The 17,226-nt window shown below is 54.2% G+C and overlaps 1 pseudogene; it reads left to right on the forward strand.

Annotated features, from left to right (window-relative positions):
- Positions 1 to 834: 834 nt before the first annotated feature.
- On the forward strand, positions 835 to 16,640 carry LOC120104834 (annotated as a pseudogene).
- The last annotated feature ends 586 nt before the right edge of the window (positions 16,641 to 17,226 follow it).

Consider the following 17,226-nt stretch of genomic DNA (forward strand, 5'->3'; position numbering starts at 1 on the left):
ACGCAACAATTAATGTGAATCTCCGGCCTACGCAACAATTAATGCGCGTGGCTCCTTTCATCTACGGATCCTCAGTTCTCCATGGCAAATCAGCTCGGCAGAGTCCTGTCAGCCATGATAAGTCTGACCCCAGCCTCACCGCCGACATCAATGCAATGATTCACCCGATCGCGTGACGGCTCAGGTCGTACGACGGCCTTACCTCCGACATCAGTGTAATTATTTACTTGTCCGTGCACCAGATCAAGCAACGTGCCGAGCTGTACGACGGCCTTGCCCGGTCACATCGCAGGTAAACCCCCCCTATAAAAGGGAACCATGCTTCTCAAGGGCGGGGGGGGGGGGGGGGGAACAGAGAGAGAGAAAAAACACTACTGCTCCCATTTTCTTTGAACACTATTTTGCCCCCTCTGACTTAAGCATCGGAGGGCCGGCGCCGGAAGACCCGGCCACCGGCTTTTCTGCAGGCACCCAGACGGAGGACGCCGCCCGCCGACGGACCACCACTCCCTCGTGTTCGCCGACAGCTCCCCCTCCTCGACGGACGATCGCTCCCGGGTCCAATTTCCAGCAACAGTACCTATAACACGAGTTTTAGAATTTTTTTATACACATTTTAGGCGATCTTCCATATTTTCAGTATTCTTTACTAATATTTAAAAAAAAACTAGGAAACTGCTCTGCCCAGCTGCTTCTTTCTCCTTCACACATTTCTCAATGTTTACAATATTTATGCATGCAATCCATTCTCATTATTATCCCTTCCATAATATGGTATCCACATTATGTCTTATAATAACTGAAGTGCTATGTCTGGTTAAAAACATTTTACAGGAGCGGTCTACTCAGCATCTGATAATAAGGGTGATGCCAAATACTCCTGCTGCTGTTGGTCAGGCAGCATCATCTAATATTTGACTACTTCATGCTTTTCATTTTTCTTTTATTGGTGACATTATAATATTATTTATGATGACATTTGTATTCTAACATGTCCGTCTTAATAGACAAAACCAAGAATCTAGATTTGCCTCAAAAGGGCGTATCATGCGGTGTGGTCCTGACAGGTGCGCAGAATCTATTTATCTACTTTAAGGGCTCGAGAAGCATTATAACTGTTGGGGGGAACAAGATTTTTCCCCAAATGACGCAAATGTCCCTAAGGAGCCGCACGACCTCCGACCCTGGACGGCCGAAGTCGGCGTCCGACCTCGGGACGCCCGACCTCAAGACGACCGACCTCGAGACCTGCGATTTGAGAAAAGCCCCGATGTTCGAGGTCTACTCTTGTCAGCCACCTACTACGGCCGTGCACCTCTGAGGTCCGGCCGAAGACCATACCCTGACGCCCCTCTGGCATTTATTGCGCATGGTCGCTGTAACCCTCCGGCTCACTCAACAATTAATGCGGATCTCCGGCTCACTCAACAATTAATGCGGATCTCCGGCTTACTCCACACTTAATGCGGATCTCCGGCTTACTCCCCAATAAATGCGGATCTCCGGCTTACTCCACAATAAATGCGGATCTCCGGCTTACTCCACAATAAATGCGGATCTCCGGCTTACTCCACAATTAATGCGCATGGCTCCTGTCACCTACGGACTCTCAGCTCTCCACGGCAAATTAGCCCAGCAGAGTCTAGTCGACTATGATAAGTCTCTGATCTCGGCCATACCTCCGATACCAATGCAATAATTCGCCTGGTAGCGTGCTAACTCGGGTTGTACGACGCCCTCACCGCCGACATCGGTGCAATGATTCGCCTGACCGTGCGCCGACCTGAACAACATGCCGAGCCGTACTACGGCCTCGCCCTGTTACATCGCAGGTAAACCGACCCCCGCCTATAAAAGGGAGCCTTGGCCTCTCAGGAGGGGATTGAAAGATTGATGCACTCTACAGACACTATTTATCTCTCTTTTTACACTATTCGCCCCCTCCCTGACTTGAGCGTCGGAGGGCCGGCGCCGGAAAACCCGGCCACCGGTTTGTGTGCAGGCACCCAGACGGAGGACGCCGCCAGCTGACGGATCGCCGCCTCGCCACGAGGACCAGCTGCTCCTTCTCCCCGATCACACCAGACAGAGGACGCCGCTCGCCGACGGACCGCCGCCCCGCCGTGAAGAACTCGCCGCTCCCTCTCCTCGACCGAAGATTGCCCCCGGGTCCAATTTCCAGCAACAGTTGGCGCTAGAGGAAGGGCCCGAGTAGCAGTCATGAAGTTGAGAAGTAAGGGAGCCTCTAACATCTCCCGGCGTCCCCCGCAAAGTCCCGGACACTCCGTCGGGAATTCTCCAACTCCGGCTGACCCAGCTCCTCAGGTCCAGCCGGAACAGTTCGACGCCCTGGTACAGCAAGTCCAGGTCCTGGCCGCCACCGTTCAGGGTCTGCGGCGCGAGGAAGCCTTACCTACGCTCCCCCCACGGGCCCAGGCCCCGCCGGAGTGTCTCCCCAACGGCCCGATTTTTCCAAGCCAAAACTTGCATGGCTCCTCCAGAGCCAACAACCGAGAACGAGCTTCTCCATGGAGGGAGTTACCGGGAGAAGGTTTCGACCGGAGACCCCAACTTTCTGAGGCAGAGTCAGCCCCAGACCACCGTGAGCCGGCGCAAACCACAGCGACAATCCCACGGATGGGGGAGCTCGACCGGAAAGTTGAGTATCTGGAGCGCCAGATTGCGGCGCTCCACAGCAAGAAGGCAAGACAAGAGGGAGACTTTGAGTTCACTACCAAGTCCCCCTTTTCCCGCCAGATCGAGGATGAGCCGGTTCCCGCGAGGTTCAAAATGCCTCAAGTGGAACCCTACAGCGGGACGACTGACCCTCTCGACCACCTGGAGAGCTATCGGGCCCTCATGGCCCTACAAGGGTCCTCGGAGGCCATACTCTGCAAGGCCTTCCCGGCAACCCTCCGAGGGACCGCTCGGCTTTGGTTTTCGGGACTGAAGCCGAATACGGTGTCCTCTTTTGAGCAACTCGGCAGGCAGTTCGCTACCAACTTCGCTGCTAGCCGGCGCCAGCGACGGACGTCAGACTCCCTCCTCGACATCAAACAGAAAGAGGGAGAGTCCCTCAAGGAGTACCTGGATCGCTTCACCGCCGCTACATGGGAGGTTCGCGAGCTAGACCAGTCGATAGCCATGTCGGCTCTGAAGACTGGGGTTCGCTCCTACCGATTCCTCTTCTCCATCGAGAAGAGCTTCCCGGCCGACTTCACCGAAATGTTGGCCCGAGCCCGGAAGTATGCCAAGGCCGAGGAGGCAGTCGCCTCCAGGCGGGGAGCAATCGAGCCCGCCTCGAAGAAGCAGAAGAAGCGCCGCGAGGAGCGCGGCCGGCAAAGGAGCCGGTCTCCCCGCCGAGAGAAGAGTCTCCCCAGACTGAGAAGTCCGCCCCGACAGCAGAGGCGACCTCGGCAGAGGACCCCTCCTCTACCGAGGTCCCCACCACGGCCTCGGACGTACCCGGGGAAGTACGAGAGCTATACACCCGTCAACGCTCCCCGGGCCGAAATCCTGATGGAAATCGAGGGTCGGGACTTCTTCCGACCCCCGCCTCCTATGCGAGACACGGGATTCCCCCGAAATCCCAGGAAGTATTGCCGCTTCCACCGAGATCGCGGGCACGACACGGAGGACTACTTCCAACTCCGGGACGAGATAGAAGCGCTCGTCCGGCGGGGAGTACTCAACCGGTTCGTGAGGAACCGACACGAGGAAAGGAGGCCGGCGGAGAATGTCGCATCAACCGAAAATCCGGGCGACAACAGGCCCATCGCCGGTACCATCAACATGATTGGGCGGGCCTCGGCAGGAACAGCCGCCCAGGGAGCACCCCCGAAGCGCCCACGTACTGATGAAGTCATCTCGTTCTCGGACGAGGACTTAGAAGGGGTCGAAACCCCCCGTGATGACGCTGTGGTCATCTCTATGATTGTAAACAGGTTTGATGTAAAGCGTGTCCTAGTTGACAATGGAAGCTCAGCCAACATTTTGTATTATCATGCCTACCAAAAAATGGGAGTGACAGAAGGGTATCTCCGGAGAGTCAATGCCCCGTTGGTTGGGTTTACCGGAGATGCGGTCCCGGTTGAAGGTGAGGCTAGCTTCCTTGTCACAGTCGGCCTCGCCCCCCGGGAGAGCACCGTGAGGATGGACTTCCTGGTGGTCCGTCTGCCCTCGGTCTACAACGCCATCCTTGGGCGCCCTGGGCTAAACGCCCTTCGAGCCGTGGTTTCAACTCGCCATTTGCTCGTGCGGTTCCCCACCGGCCAAGGAGTAGGCGAGGTCCGCGGAGACCAGCTGGTCGCCAAACAATGCTACATGGCGGCCCACGGAGCAAAGCAACCAGCCGAGGCGACGATTCAGCCTACTGGCCCCTCGCTGCCCATAGAAACCCTCGATGCGAGGGACACCCTCTGGAAGAGGCAAGTAGAGCCCGGTGAGCTCCTTATTCAAATCCCACTACAAGAAAATTTTTCCGAGCTAACCGTGCAGGTCGGCTCCGGCCTCGGTGCCCACGAGAGGGATCGCCTCGTCAGCTTCCTACGGGACAACGCTGACGTCTTCGCCTGGTCGCCCGCGGACGTGCCAGGAATTGACCCTGAGGTCATGGTCCACCGACTCCAGGTGAGGCCAACCAGCAGGCCTGTAAAGCAGAAGAAAAGAGGCTCCGCCCCGGAACGACAACAAGCTGCGGCTGAGGAGGTGGACAAACTCCTCGGGGCCAGCTTCATCCGGGAGGTCTCCTACCCGGATTGGCTCGCCAACGTAGTCCTCGTAAAGAAGGCTAACGGAAAGTGGCGTATGTGCGTGGACTACACCGACCTAAACAAGGCCTGCCCAAAAGACAGCTTCCCCCTCCCGAGCATCGACCAGCTCGTCGACTCCACTTCAGGACACCAGCTGCTAACTTTTATGGACGCCTTTTCAGGGTACAATCAAATTCGAATGGCGCCAGAAGACGAGGAAAAGACGGCCTTCATCACCGACAAGGGCACCTACTGCTACAAGGTGATGCCCTTTGGCCTGAAAAACGCTGGGGCCACCTATCAGAGACTGGTCAGCCAAATTTTTAAAGACCAGATCGGCCGGAACATGGAAGTCTATGTGGACGACATGCTGGTGAAGAGCCGAGCGGCGGAACACCACATAGCCGATCTCAACGAGACATTCGCCAAGCTCAGGAATATCAAATGAAGCTTAACCCGGCGAAGTGCGCGTTCGGGGTCACCTCGGGCAAGTTCCTGGGTTTCATAGTGACCCAGCGCGGAATTGAAGCCAACCCGGAGAAAATTCGGGCACTGCAAGAGATGTCACCTCCAAAGACAGTTAAGGAGGTGCAACGGCTCGCGGGGCGGGTTGCCGCTCTGGGAAGGTTTGTCTCTCGGTCAGCCGAGCGCTGCCTCTCCTTCTTCAAGAGCCTCAAACGGCCGAAAGACTTTCGGTGGACAGAAGAATGCCAGCAGGCCTTTGAAGAGCTTCGGAGCCTTCTGGCCTCTCCCCCGCTGCTCACCAAGCCCCAGAAAGGCGAGATCCTTTACTTATATCTAGCCGTCTCCTCAGCTGCAGTGAGCTCAGTCCTCGTCCGGGAAGAGGACAAGCTCCAAAAGCCGGTCTATTACACCAGCCGGGTTCTCAGGGATGCTGAGACCCGATATTCTAAACTTGAGAAGACCATCTTCGCTCTCATCATCTCGGCTCGGAAACTCAGGCCTTACTTCCAAGCCCACACGATAGTTATATTGACCGACCAGCCTATGAAGCAAATATTGCAGAGGTCGGATCGTGCGGGGAGGATCGCCAAATGGGCGGTCGAGCTCGGGGAATTCGACCTCGAATATCGGCCCAGGCCGGCTATCAAAGCTCAGATACTCGCCGACTTCATCGCGGAGTGCACCCTTCCGGACGACCCCGAGCGGCCACCCGAATCCGTGGAGGAGGCCCCGAGGCAGCCATGGGTCCTGCACTCGGACGGGTCTTCGACCTCGGGGGGCAGCGGGGCCGGACTTATCCTCACCAGTCCAGACGGAGTGGTGGCCGAGCAAGCTTTGCGCCTCGAATTCCCGGCCTCGAACAATGAGGCCGAGTATGAGGCTCTCATCGCCGGGCTCAAGCGGGCGAAAGAACTAAAAGTGGGAGACCTGACGGCCTTCAGCGACTCCCAGCTGGTGGTGAACCAAATCCGAGGAGACTTCGAAGCTAAAGAGCCATCCATGCAAAAGTATCTCCAAAAGGTGCGGGAACTCACGTCTGCCCTGAATTCTTTCAATATTCAGTACATTCCCAGAGCGGAAAACCTCAGGGCAGACCAACTATCCAAATTGGCAACTTCCCGCATGAGCGAGCTTTCCAAGGGAACAACGCTCGAGTACCTCCAGATTTCCAGCACGGAGGAACCCGAGCCCACCATGTGCATCGACTCCGAGCCAAGCTGGATCGATGGGCTCGTCTGCTACCTTCAGGACGGAACCCTACCTCACGACGAGACGGAGGCTCGCCGAATCAAGCGCCAGGCCCCCCGGTATGTCTTGTACGAGAATAGACTTTATCGGCGATCATTTACTTCTCCCCTTCTCAGATGCCTCCGCCCCTCCGAGGCGGACTATGCCCTCCGAGAGGTCCATGAAGGGATCTGCGGAAATCACCTGGGGGGTCGGGCATTAGCCCATAAAGTCCTGCGACAAGGATATTATTGGCCCACACTCCAGAAGGATGCAACGGATTTCGTCCGGAAGTGTGATCGGTGCCAACGAAACGCCAATGTCCAGCGCCGACCTTCAGCTTTGCTGACTTCCATCATCGCCCCCTGGCCGTTTGCCCAATGGGGGATCGACATCCTGGGACCCTTTCCCCTGGCCACCGGACAGAGAAAGTTCCTGGTCGTCTCCATCGACTACTTCACCAAATGGGTCGAGGCCGAACCCGTCGCCCGGATCACCGAGCAAAAGATGCGGGACTTCGTGTGGAAGTCCATAATCTGCAGATTCGGACTACCCCGTATCCTTATATCCGACAATGGCCGACAATTTGACAATATTCATTTCAGGAAATTTTGCTCTGAGCTCGGCATTGATCACCGTTTCACCTCAGTCGCTCACCCCCAGACAAACGGGGAAACTGAGGTAACTAACCGCACTATTTTGCAGGGGCTCAAGGCTAGGCTTGATCGGTCCAAAGGACAGTGGGTCGAGAACTTGTACAATGTCCTTTGGGCGTACCGGACCACGTTCCGACTGCCCACGGGAGAGACCCCCTTCAACCTGGCATACGGCACTGAGGCCGTCATCCCGTTGGAGATCGGCCTGCCTTCTCCAAGAGTGGAGCATTACAACCCCGACACCAATTTCTCCCAGCTTAGGAGCAACTTGGATCTTGTCGAAGAGACAAGAGAGGTCGCCCGGGTCCACATGGCGAGATACCAACAGCGAACGGCCCAATACTACAACGCCAGAGTCAAGCCCAAGCTCTTCAAAGTGGGGGACCTCGTCCTCAGGAGAGTCGAGGCTTCTCAACCGACCGAGCAAGGGAAGCTCGCCCCAAATTGGGAAGGGCCGTATCAGATCGCCCGGGTGCAACGACCAGGGGCCTATAAATTAAAGTCCCTAGAGGGGACCCTGATCCCGCGAAGCTGGACTCCGAGAATCTACGAATGTACTACCAGTAAAACCCCTAGGGGTTCATGACAATCAGGACAATGGACTCAGCTTCCTTTTTGCAAATAATTCTCCCATCTTGATGGCTGTAACTCTCTTCTAACGTTGGGTCGTCTGTGATCCTCAGATTCCCCGGCCAAAATCGGGACGCCTCGAGGCTCGACCGTAGAGTCCCAAACTCCCTCGACCTCGAGAAGTATCGCAGGACGATGAAACATCGGCTTGGCGCAAGAATCCCTCGACTAAGGTCGGGATGCCCCGAGGGTCGACCGTAGAGAACCAGACTCCCTCGACCTCGGAAAGAAGCCGTAAGGGGTGGAAAGGGTGGCTCCACCCGGGGCGCCATAAAGTGGACCCCCGGGAGCGGTCGACGATCCCCGATCCCCGAAGCGAGCTTTTCTCCGACTAAGGTCGGGATGCCCTGAGGGTCGACCGTAGAGAATCAGACTCCCTCGACCTCGGGAAGCGCCGCAGGTCGGTAGAGCGTACCCAGACCCGCCGACCTGATGAAAGATCCCCCGACTAAGGTCGGGATGCCCCGAGGGTCGACCGTAGAGAACCAGACTCCCTCGACCTCGGGAAGAAGCCGTAAGGGGTGGAAAGGGTGGCTCCACCCGGGGCGCCACAAAGTGGACCCCCGGGAGCGGTCGACGATCCCCGATCCCCGAAGCGAGCTTTCCCCCGACTAAGGTCGGGATGCCCCGAGGGTCGACCGTAGAGAACCAGACTCCCTCGACCTCGGAAAGCGTCGCAGGTTGGTAGAGCGTACCCAGACCCACCGACCTGACGAAAGATCCCCCGACTAAGGTTGGGATGCCCCGAGGGTCGACCGTAGAGAACCAGACTCCCTCGACCTCGGGAAGAAGCCGCGAGGGGTGGAAAGGGTGGCTCCACCCGGGGCGCCACAAAGTGGACCCCCGGGAGCGGTCGACGATCCCCGATCCCCGAAGCGAGCTTTCCCCCGACTAAGGTCGGGATGCCCCGAGGGTCGACCGTAGAGAATCAGACTCCCTCGACCTCGGGAAGCGCCGCAGGTCGGTAGAGCATACCCAGACCCGCCGACCTGACGAAAGATCCCCCGACTAAGGTCGGGATGCCCCGAGGGTCGACCGTAGAGAACCAGACTCCCTCGACCTCGGGAAGAAGCCGCGAGGGGTGGAAAGGGTGGCTCCACCCGGGGCGCCACAAAGTGGACCCCCGGGAGCGGTCGACGATCCCCGATCCTCGAAGCGAGCTATCCCCCGACTAAGGTCGGGATGCCCCGAGGGTCGACCGTAGAGAACCAGACTCCCTCGACCTCGGGAAGAAGCCGCGAGGGGTGGAAAGGGTGGCTCCACCCGGGGCGCCACAAAGTGGACCCCCGGGAGCGGTCGACGATCCCCGATCCCCGAAGCGAGCTTTCCCCCGACTAAGGTCGGGATGCCCCGAGGGTCGACCGTAGAGAACCAGACTCCCTCGACCTCGGAAAGCGTCGCAGGTCGGTAGAGCGTACCCTGACCCGCCGACCTGACGAAAGATCCCTCGACTAAGGTCGGGATGCCCCGAGGGTCAACTGTAGAGAACCAGACTCCCTCGACCTTGGGAGGCACCACAGGTGTGCAAAGCGTCCACGGACTCGCCGACCTGACACAAGATCCCTTGACCAAGGTTGGGGCGCCCCGAGGTCTGACCATAGGGTCTCAAGCTCCCTTGACCTCGCAAAGAGCTACAAATCAATAAAGCCTCCCCAAATCCTCTCAACCTCGGCGGGCGTCGTTGGGTCCGTGAGAAGCTCGAGCCCCCTTTAAGTCAAGAATGACTCCGGAGGTCGACGAGGAAGGGAGGCAACCTACTCCACCATGCAAAGCATAACTCTAAGAATGCAAGAGGTACATCTAACTAGACGCCCTCCTTGTCAAATTTTATCTACATACTGCTGAGCGGAATCTCATCCAACGTTGGAGTCTTATCTCGCCCCGAAGCCGGGCTTCTCCAATAGGTCGGCTTAAGACCGACCCCCTAACTACATTATGCATGCTCCGTTCGTCAAGTCTCCGCAATTTGTACAAAGGCTTCATAAATTAGGGCCCAACTCGGCTCTTCTACGTAAACTCCGACGTCCGGCTGAGAAAGTGGTCCCGGCCACGAGTGTACCAGCCAAACACGGGTACCAAGGCAATCTTTGGAAATCCCAGCCTTGCTCACCGAAATCTCGGCAGAATCCGAGAACGATAACTACGAAAACCCTCGGCAATAACTTGTTTATTAGCCCGCGCTCCCTACGAGGGGTTCGGAGTTGAGTTCGGAAACCCGACTAAACTCCCCGAATAGCAGCACGCACAGACCTAGTCCGGTCTTACTTGAAGGGCTAAGGCCCGACCTCGATGCCTTGGGATTTTTCTAAAGGCTAAACATGATGACTTCAACGACTCTCAGATCCGAGTTATAGGACTTAGAGAAATTTTCTAAAAAACCTAAGACTCGGAGCTCCCTTTGGTCGGAATGACTGGAATCCGAGAAGGCTAAGACGTAGCCCGGGAAAAGGGGCAACTTCGTTAAGCAGCCCGAAAATTAAAATACAAAGTTAGAGGTCGTCAAGGCGGCTAGCTAAGGCTCTAGCTTCATCCACGACAACAGAGGGAAAGATGAACACAGAATGACAAAAATATTTTTTCATTGACAAAGGGCCGGAGGGCCAATTACAAAATTGAAAGTCGGCCACTCAAGGGCCGACCTCGGATACAATGAAAAAAGAGAAAGAAAAAATATACGCTAAGTCCTAAGCGGCGGGAGCAATATCCGGGGGGTCGTCCGGCACATTGATGATCTCGGGGTCTTCAGCCGGCACAGGCTCGGGGTCGGGGGCAGGGGCCTCAGGTACCGCCTCCGGGACGGCGTTCGTCTCGGCCGCCGGAGCCGCCTCCATGGTGCCGACCGCCTCGGCCACCCCCGTCGAAGGCTCGGCGGGGTCTTGTTCGTATATTCCCGCCTCGGATGTCAAAATGGGGGGAGGCCTTCCGCGTCGGACCCCCAGCCCAGGTCCTCCCTCGGACGGACTGTCGAGAGGTCATACTGAGGGTAGTACCGGCGCATCTGCAGCCGGAAGTTCTCGAAGCCCTGGAGGAACCCGTCCACCGTCTCCTCCTCCAATATGTCGCGGAACTCTTGCGACTCCTTGAAGAGTTCCACGGCGTGATCAGCCCGCTCAAGTGCCCTCCGCTCTCGGGCCTCGAGTTGCTCGATTCGGAGGCGGAAAACCCCGTCCTCATACTTGAGGGCCGCGACCTCGGCCTGGACCTCCCCCAAGCGCGCCTCCGTACCGCGCATGGCCGACCTGGTCAGGGCGTGAGCAGCCCTTTCCTCTTCAAGCGCCCCCGCCATAGCAAGGCGCTCGGCCTCGGTGGCCGCCCTCCGAGCTTTGGCCTCGGCCAACGCCGCCTCCAGCTCGGCGACTCTCTTCTTGGCCGGCTCCAATTGTCGGCCGAGCCGCCAGGCCTCCTCTTGACAGCCTTGGGCGATAAACACCAAGGCGTCGAGCTCGTGGACATGCTGAAAAGAAAGAAACGAAGATATCATGAGTTGAAAAACACACAAGTTCGCTAGTAGCTTAAGGAAATTAAGAAGGAAGCTTACCCGGGCGGTGTTGCAGTAAGCACCGTTGGCGACCTCCTCCAGCGGAATGTTCCGAAACTCAGCCCGGTCCGCTGGAAGCATCGCACGCCGCAACACGGAACGTGCGACCTCGGCATCATGAAAGGCCGAACTCCCCTCGGGAATAGAGGAGTCCGGCTCGACTGAATCTTCTCGGAAAGCCCGGGAAGAGCTCGGCACGATCGAGCCCGAGGTCCCGGAGCCGCTCGCTTTAGGGCCTCGAGTAAGCCCGGGTTCTGGCCGCCGCGGCCGGGCCATGGATGACTCCCCCCGCTGGGCAAGGGGGGCAGGGCAAGGAGGGGCCGATGCACCCGCCTCAATGGCGACCCGCGCCCGCCTCGGGTCAGCTGTGGAGACCCCCGCCTCGGGGCCACTCGTCCCGGCCGACGTAGAAGCGCCGTCCGTCCTCGCCCTCTTCCGAGGCTGGGGTATGGCTCCCCCGGCCTCGGCCTCTCGCCTTCTCAGGCGGGAAAAAAGTGATGTATTGCTGGTCGGCATATGGGGAATATCTGAAATCAAAAAATTTCGTTAAGTGTTAGACCAGTGGCAGTAAAACCAAAGAACGAGAAAAGAAAGTAACGTAACCACCCTTACCCTCAGGGCGCGCCGAGCTCAGACCCACGCTCGCCAGGGCGTCCTCCCGCAGGAGCTCGGTCAGGTCGTTGCCCCTCCCGAGGGCTCGCAGAGAGTCCAGGGTCCTCAGCTCCCTCCTCGAGGGCTCAGAGAGCTTATTGAGGGCCTTCAACCGAGGGTTCCCCCACCTCGGGTCGAACCCCCAAGGCGCCTCGGACGCCAGGAAGAAAAATTTCCCCTTCCACTCATGAATCGAGGAAGGGGCACCCTGGAAGAGTGACATACCGCCCCGAAAGGCGAAGTATAGCCACCCTGCGTCCGCCGGGTTCTTCTTTAACAGAAAACACCGGCGGAAGAGGCCTACCGAGATCGGGACCCCGTGCCCGAGGCACAGGGACAAGAACCCGATTATGGTCCTCCACGAGTTCGGAGCCAACTGCGCCGGGACAAGCTGGTACTCGGCCAGCAGGTTGCTCACGAACTCGTGGGCGGGAAAACGCAGGCCAGCCCAAAGTGTCTCGCGGTAGACCGCGATCCGACCTGGGGGCGGCTGCATCACCCTGTCCCCCGGCCCCGCAGTTTCAAGACGAAACCCGGGCTGGAAGAAGAACCGGGAGCGGATCAGCTCCAACTCCTCCCCCGACAGGCTCGACCCCACTTCCTCAGGACCCAAACCCATTCCCACAGAAGAACGAAATAAAAATTAAAAACAGCGAATGGAAGCTGGGGAGGAGAAGAAAAGAGGAACTCTAGCAATCACGGGGTAAGAACCTACTGGACATCGCCGGAAATCGCTCCGGGCACCAACGGCAAGGTTCGGTTGAGGGAGGAAACAAGGGAGAAAGACAACGAAAATAAGAAGCAGCCAAACAAGACCTTTAGGGCAACCTCGAGGGGTTTATATAGACCCCCCTGACGGCCCAGATCAACGGGGTCGGTTCCCATCCCCCGATCGGGTTGCGCCACGTGTCGACCTCGGAAGCCGAGGCACCGTATTCACTCCGGATTAATAAATCGGGTACGAAATCGAAGCGTTGTCCCATCGGATCTCGGGGCCTCATCATGGGTCCGCAAAATCAAATCGTCTTGAGGAACGAGCGGACGCCGCCCCCGCTCCCCTCATTTAATAAGATCTGGGACACGTGGAGCCCCGATGTGGCCTCCACCTCCCCGGAATTATGATCCAGTAACACGAAAGCGGAAGCGTCCGACCTTAGGTCATGCCGCGTGTCCGCTTTAGACCCCGCAACGGCACACTCATTGATGAGTAAGGGGTCTCGATTACGGGATCGAGACACCGCCTCGACGAGTTCGAGGACCCCCATCCTTAATCCGCCGCAAGGCAACCTCGGCAATTCAAGAGACGCCACCCCCGCTTCAAGAAGCGTAATGATACGAGCTTCATCATAAGCTCGCTGAATAAAGCAGCCTCGGGACGCCAAAGGGCGCAGGTTTCACCATGAAAACTCCGAGAAGCGTAAGGATGCAGACGAGATTCGCCCCCCCCAACTTTAATGATAGACTTTACTTCCCACGTCCGAGCCCACAAGCCGCTCGAACTCAGAAATCAGGGGGTAGTGTTGGGGGAAACAAGATTTTTCCCCAAATGACGCAAATGTCCCTAAGGAGCCGCACGACCTCCGACCCTGGACGGCCGAAGTCGGCGTCCGACCTCGGGACACCCGACCTCAAGACGACCGACCTCGAGACCTCCGATTTGAGAAAAGCCCCGATGTTCGAGGTCTACTCTTGTCAGCCACCTACTACGGCCGTGCACCTCTGAGGTCCGGCCGAAGACCATACCCTGACGCCCCTCTGGCATTTATTGCGCATGGTCGCTGTAACCCTCCGGCTCACTCAACAATTAATGCGGATCTCCGGCTCACTCAACAATTAATGCGGATCTCCGGCTTACTCCACAATTAATGCGGATCTCCGGCTTACTCTACAATAAATGCGGATCTCCGGCTTACTCCACAATAAATGCGGATCTCCGGCTTACTCCACAATTAATGCGCATGGCTCCTGTCACCTACGGACTCTCAGCTCTCCACGGCAAATTAGCCCAGCAGAGTCTAGTCGACTATGATAAGTCTCTGATCTCGGCCATACCTCCGATACCAATGCAATAATTCGCCTGGTAGCGTGCTAACTCGGGTTGTACGACGCCCTCACCGCCGACATCGGTGCAATGATTCGCCTGACCGTGCGCCGACCTAAACAACATGCCGAGCCGTACTACGGCCTCGCCCTGTTACATCGCAGGTAAACCGACCCCCGCCTATAAAAGGGAGCCTTGGCCTCTCAGGAGGGGATTGGAAGATTGATGCACTCTACAGACACTATTTATCTCCCTTTTTACACTATTCGCCCCCTCCCTGACTTGAGCGTCGGAGGGCCGGCGCCGGAAAACCCGGCCACCGGTTCGTGTGCAGGCACCCAGACGGAGGACGCCGCCAGCTGACGGATCGCCGCCTCGCCACGAGGACCAGCTGCTCCTTCTCCCCGATCACACCAGACAGAGGACGCCGCTCGCCGACGGACCGCCGCCCCGCCGTGAAGAACTCGCCGCTCCCTCTCCTCGACCGAAGATTGCCCCCGGGTCCAATTTCCAGCAACAATAACCATTTCATTAATTTAACTTACAGAATCAATATATAACATTTGATCGGCAGCCACATATTTCTTTTAATTACAAAATCCGAAAATGATGTTGTCCTAATCAACTTTAACTCAAGTATGTTTGATGTTAGTTGACAGGTTCTATCTAAAACTAACAAAAGGTGCAAAACAAAACAGAGATTCATTTGTGCGTTTATCCATAACTTACTAGCTTGGTAGTTGAACAAACTTATAGCTTGCAGGGACACCAACCTTATAGTCTTTCTTTTAATTCATGTATGTTGTTAATCAAACAAAATTAAGCTAGGCTCCCTCTTATTTTTCATGTGCAAAATTCACTTAATGGTTTGTATAATGATCAATATAAAGCCATTTTGTACCTTGTAGGTGCAACTCTAGCAAGTCATTATAGATATAATGGGTACTGGCTGGGAAATTCGAGTAGTAGAATATTTGCATCATAGTTATGTGACAAAAATTGGCATTATGATAGCACGTGTTTGTTAATGTATAAGAAACTTCAAACTGAAACAGGTGAAACCAGAACTTCTATTACCTCACGTAAACGTTTTGTATAAACTTGCATGCTGCAACTCCTGATATGCCTGTGTTTATGTAGTCACGTGTGTGGGTGAGATGGCAACTAAGAAAGATGAAGAACGTGTAACCAGTTTGTTTGGTGGAATTGGAAAGGTATGGACATCCGATGAAACATATTTTGATGCTGTAACTGGCTTGAGGTATGTTGTACTTATTTCTCAAAAATTTCCAACTTAGAAGATGCATATGTGATGTGTTATACTAGCTTGCATGCTCGTTTTATCATTTTAATATACTTAGGTAATGGATAAATCCCTTGAACATTATCTTCTCCAAGAATAATGTCTTATATAAGGTTATATGACTGCAAATTCCAGTGGTAGCAACCCTGCTCACATTTATCTAGCAATAGAGGCCTTGGCTGTTGGTGGGGTGGCTGCTAGTCTTCCTCGAGATCTTGCTCTTGGTCCTGCTTCTCAGATGGCAAGTATAATAATCTTCTTAAATCAAATTTTATTAAAACCTTTCTTATACTCACCAACATGCACTGCACTAGCCACAAATATAGCTATTATATTTGTTCTGTTCTGCCTCTGATCTTCATACAGTAAAAAGGACAAGTATCATGAATTTTCTCTTAGCACATGTAAACCAACTTGCAAGAGAATGCTGTCTATGGCTTTTGCTTCTTAGGTTTTCAATTTTCTATATTGATTGAGCATTTTTGATGAAAATAAATTCAGAGATATTAAGTTTTCACAGTATCCATTTTTTCAGAATCTAGTGTAGATTTATAGTCCTAAATATTGTGCATTGGTCTATGAAACAAATAAGTTTTGATAGAAATATAGAAGATATGTGTGACTGTAGTCAAAACAACAAACAAGCAAATGCATGTGTAAGCAGAGCACATGGATGTACATTTCTAACATAAATTTATCTCCCCCAAATTAAAGTAAAATTTGGACCATTTTCCCTTTATTTCCAAACCAACAAGCTTTATGCGCCTCATTTGGTAGCCTTTCTGAAATAGTAAGTACTTACCCTCTACCTAGAGTGCCACGGGCCGGCCATGGACAAACAGCTAAAACCAGGGTCCAAACTCTCATTTATATGGTCATGCTCAGGTGCTGCAAATTCATACACTTGTGAAAAATGACCAGTAGGCTTATTACAGATTGCACATTGAAGCAAAGTCCTTAATCATTTTCATTTTCTTGCAGAAGCACAAACACATGTATATGTTTTCAGTTTTTTTTGGTGGGGATATATGTAGTTTGTGGCATTTATAAAATCACAGTTGCAAGTGAATTTTGATCATATCATTGTATGAGCAGAGATTTTTTTTTTTTTTTTTTTTTTTGTGGATGTTTTGGGAGGGGAGGGGGGGATCTGAACATGGATGGTAACATGCCATAACATGTAGTGTAGGTTTGAGGGGCTGCAGCAACGATTAACCTTACTGAAAAACATGCTGGTCAGCAGAAGGATGCAGTTACATCTCCTACAGGGACGACTATAACTGGGATTTAGGAATTAGAGAGAGGTGCATTTCGTGGCACCCTGATGAATGCTATTGTTGCAGCCACAAAACGGTGCCGAGAACTATCACAAACATAGTATTACCAAGTGGTTTTTGTTTAGCTAGGAGGGCATCAGAGTTGATGCATTAGCAGGGGCAATTGCATCATACGAAGTTGTTATATCAACTTGCCATGCTTTACGGATGTTGCCTCAACTAATGAATCTTCAAGACTCAAGAGTTTTCGCTTTTTAGGGGAAGGAATTACTATGCATGTATTGCATTTCATATGAATCTTTATTTTAAATGAGTAGGGTTGCTTTGTTATAGCCAGATTTATATTAGATGTTACCGTACTGTGGAAATGATTTTATTATGCAATTCATAGGGTCTTCTTATCTCATTCCACCCTTTTGTAAGATCATTTTTTCTACTTTTCTAAAATGAATCCTGATGATCTAAAATGAGTCATTCAATGTATTTACTAGCCTTTTCTTTCAGTATGATTAAGTTGGCAGGATCACCATATTGCTTCTTGAAGAACAAACATTATATCGGCTACGGATACCCAGATTGGTATGCAGTTTCAGCATAAATATATTGAATGTATCAGCAAACAGAGTTAAGTTAGCTCATTAGCACTCTTATCCATGGCCTAAGGTTCCAAGTCTGTTCCAAGATGAT

This window comes from Phoenix dactylifera, unplaced genomic scaffold (assembly GCF_009389715.1).
Source record: "Phoenix dactylifera cultivar Barhee BC4 unplaced genomic scaffold, palm_55x_up_171113_PBpolish2nd_filt_p 000119F, whole genome shotgun sequence".
NCBI classification, from domain to species: Eukaryota; Viridiplantae; Streptophyta; class Magnoliopsida; order Arecales; family Arecaceae; genus Phoenix; species Phoenix dactylifera.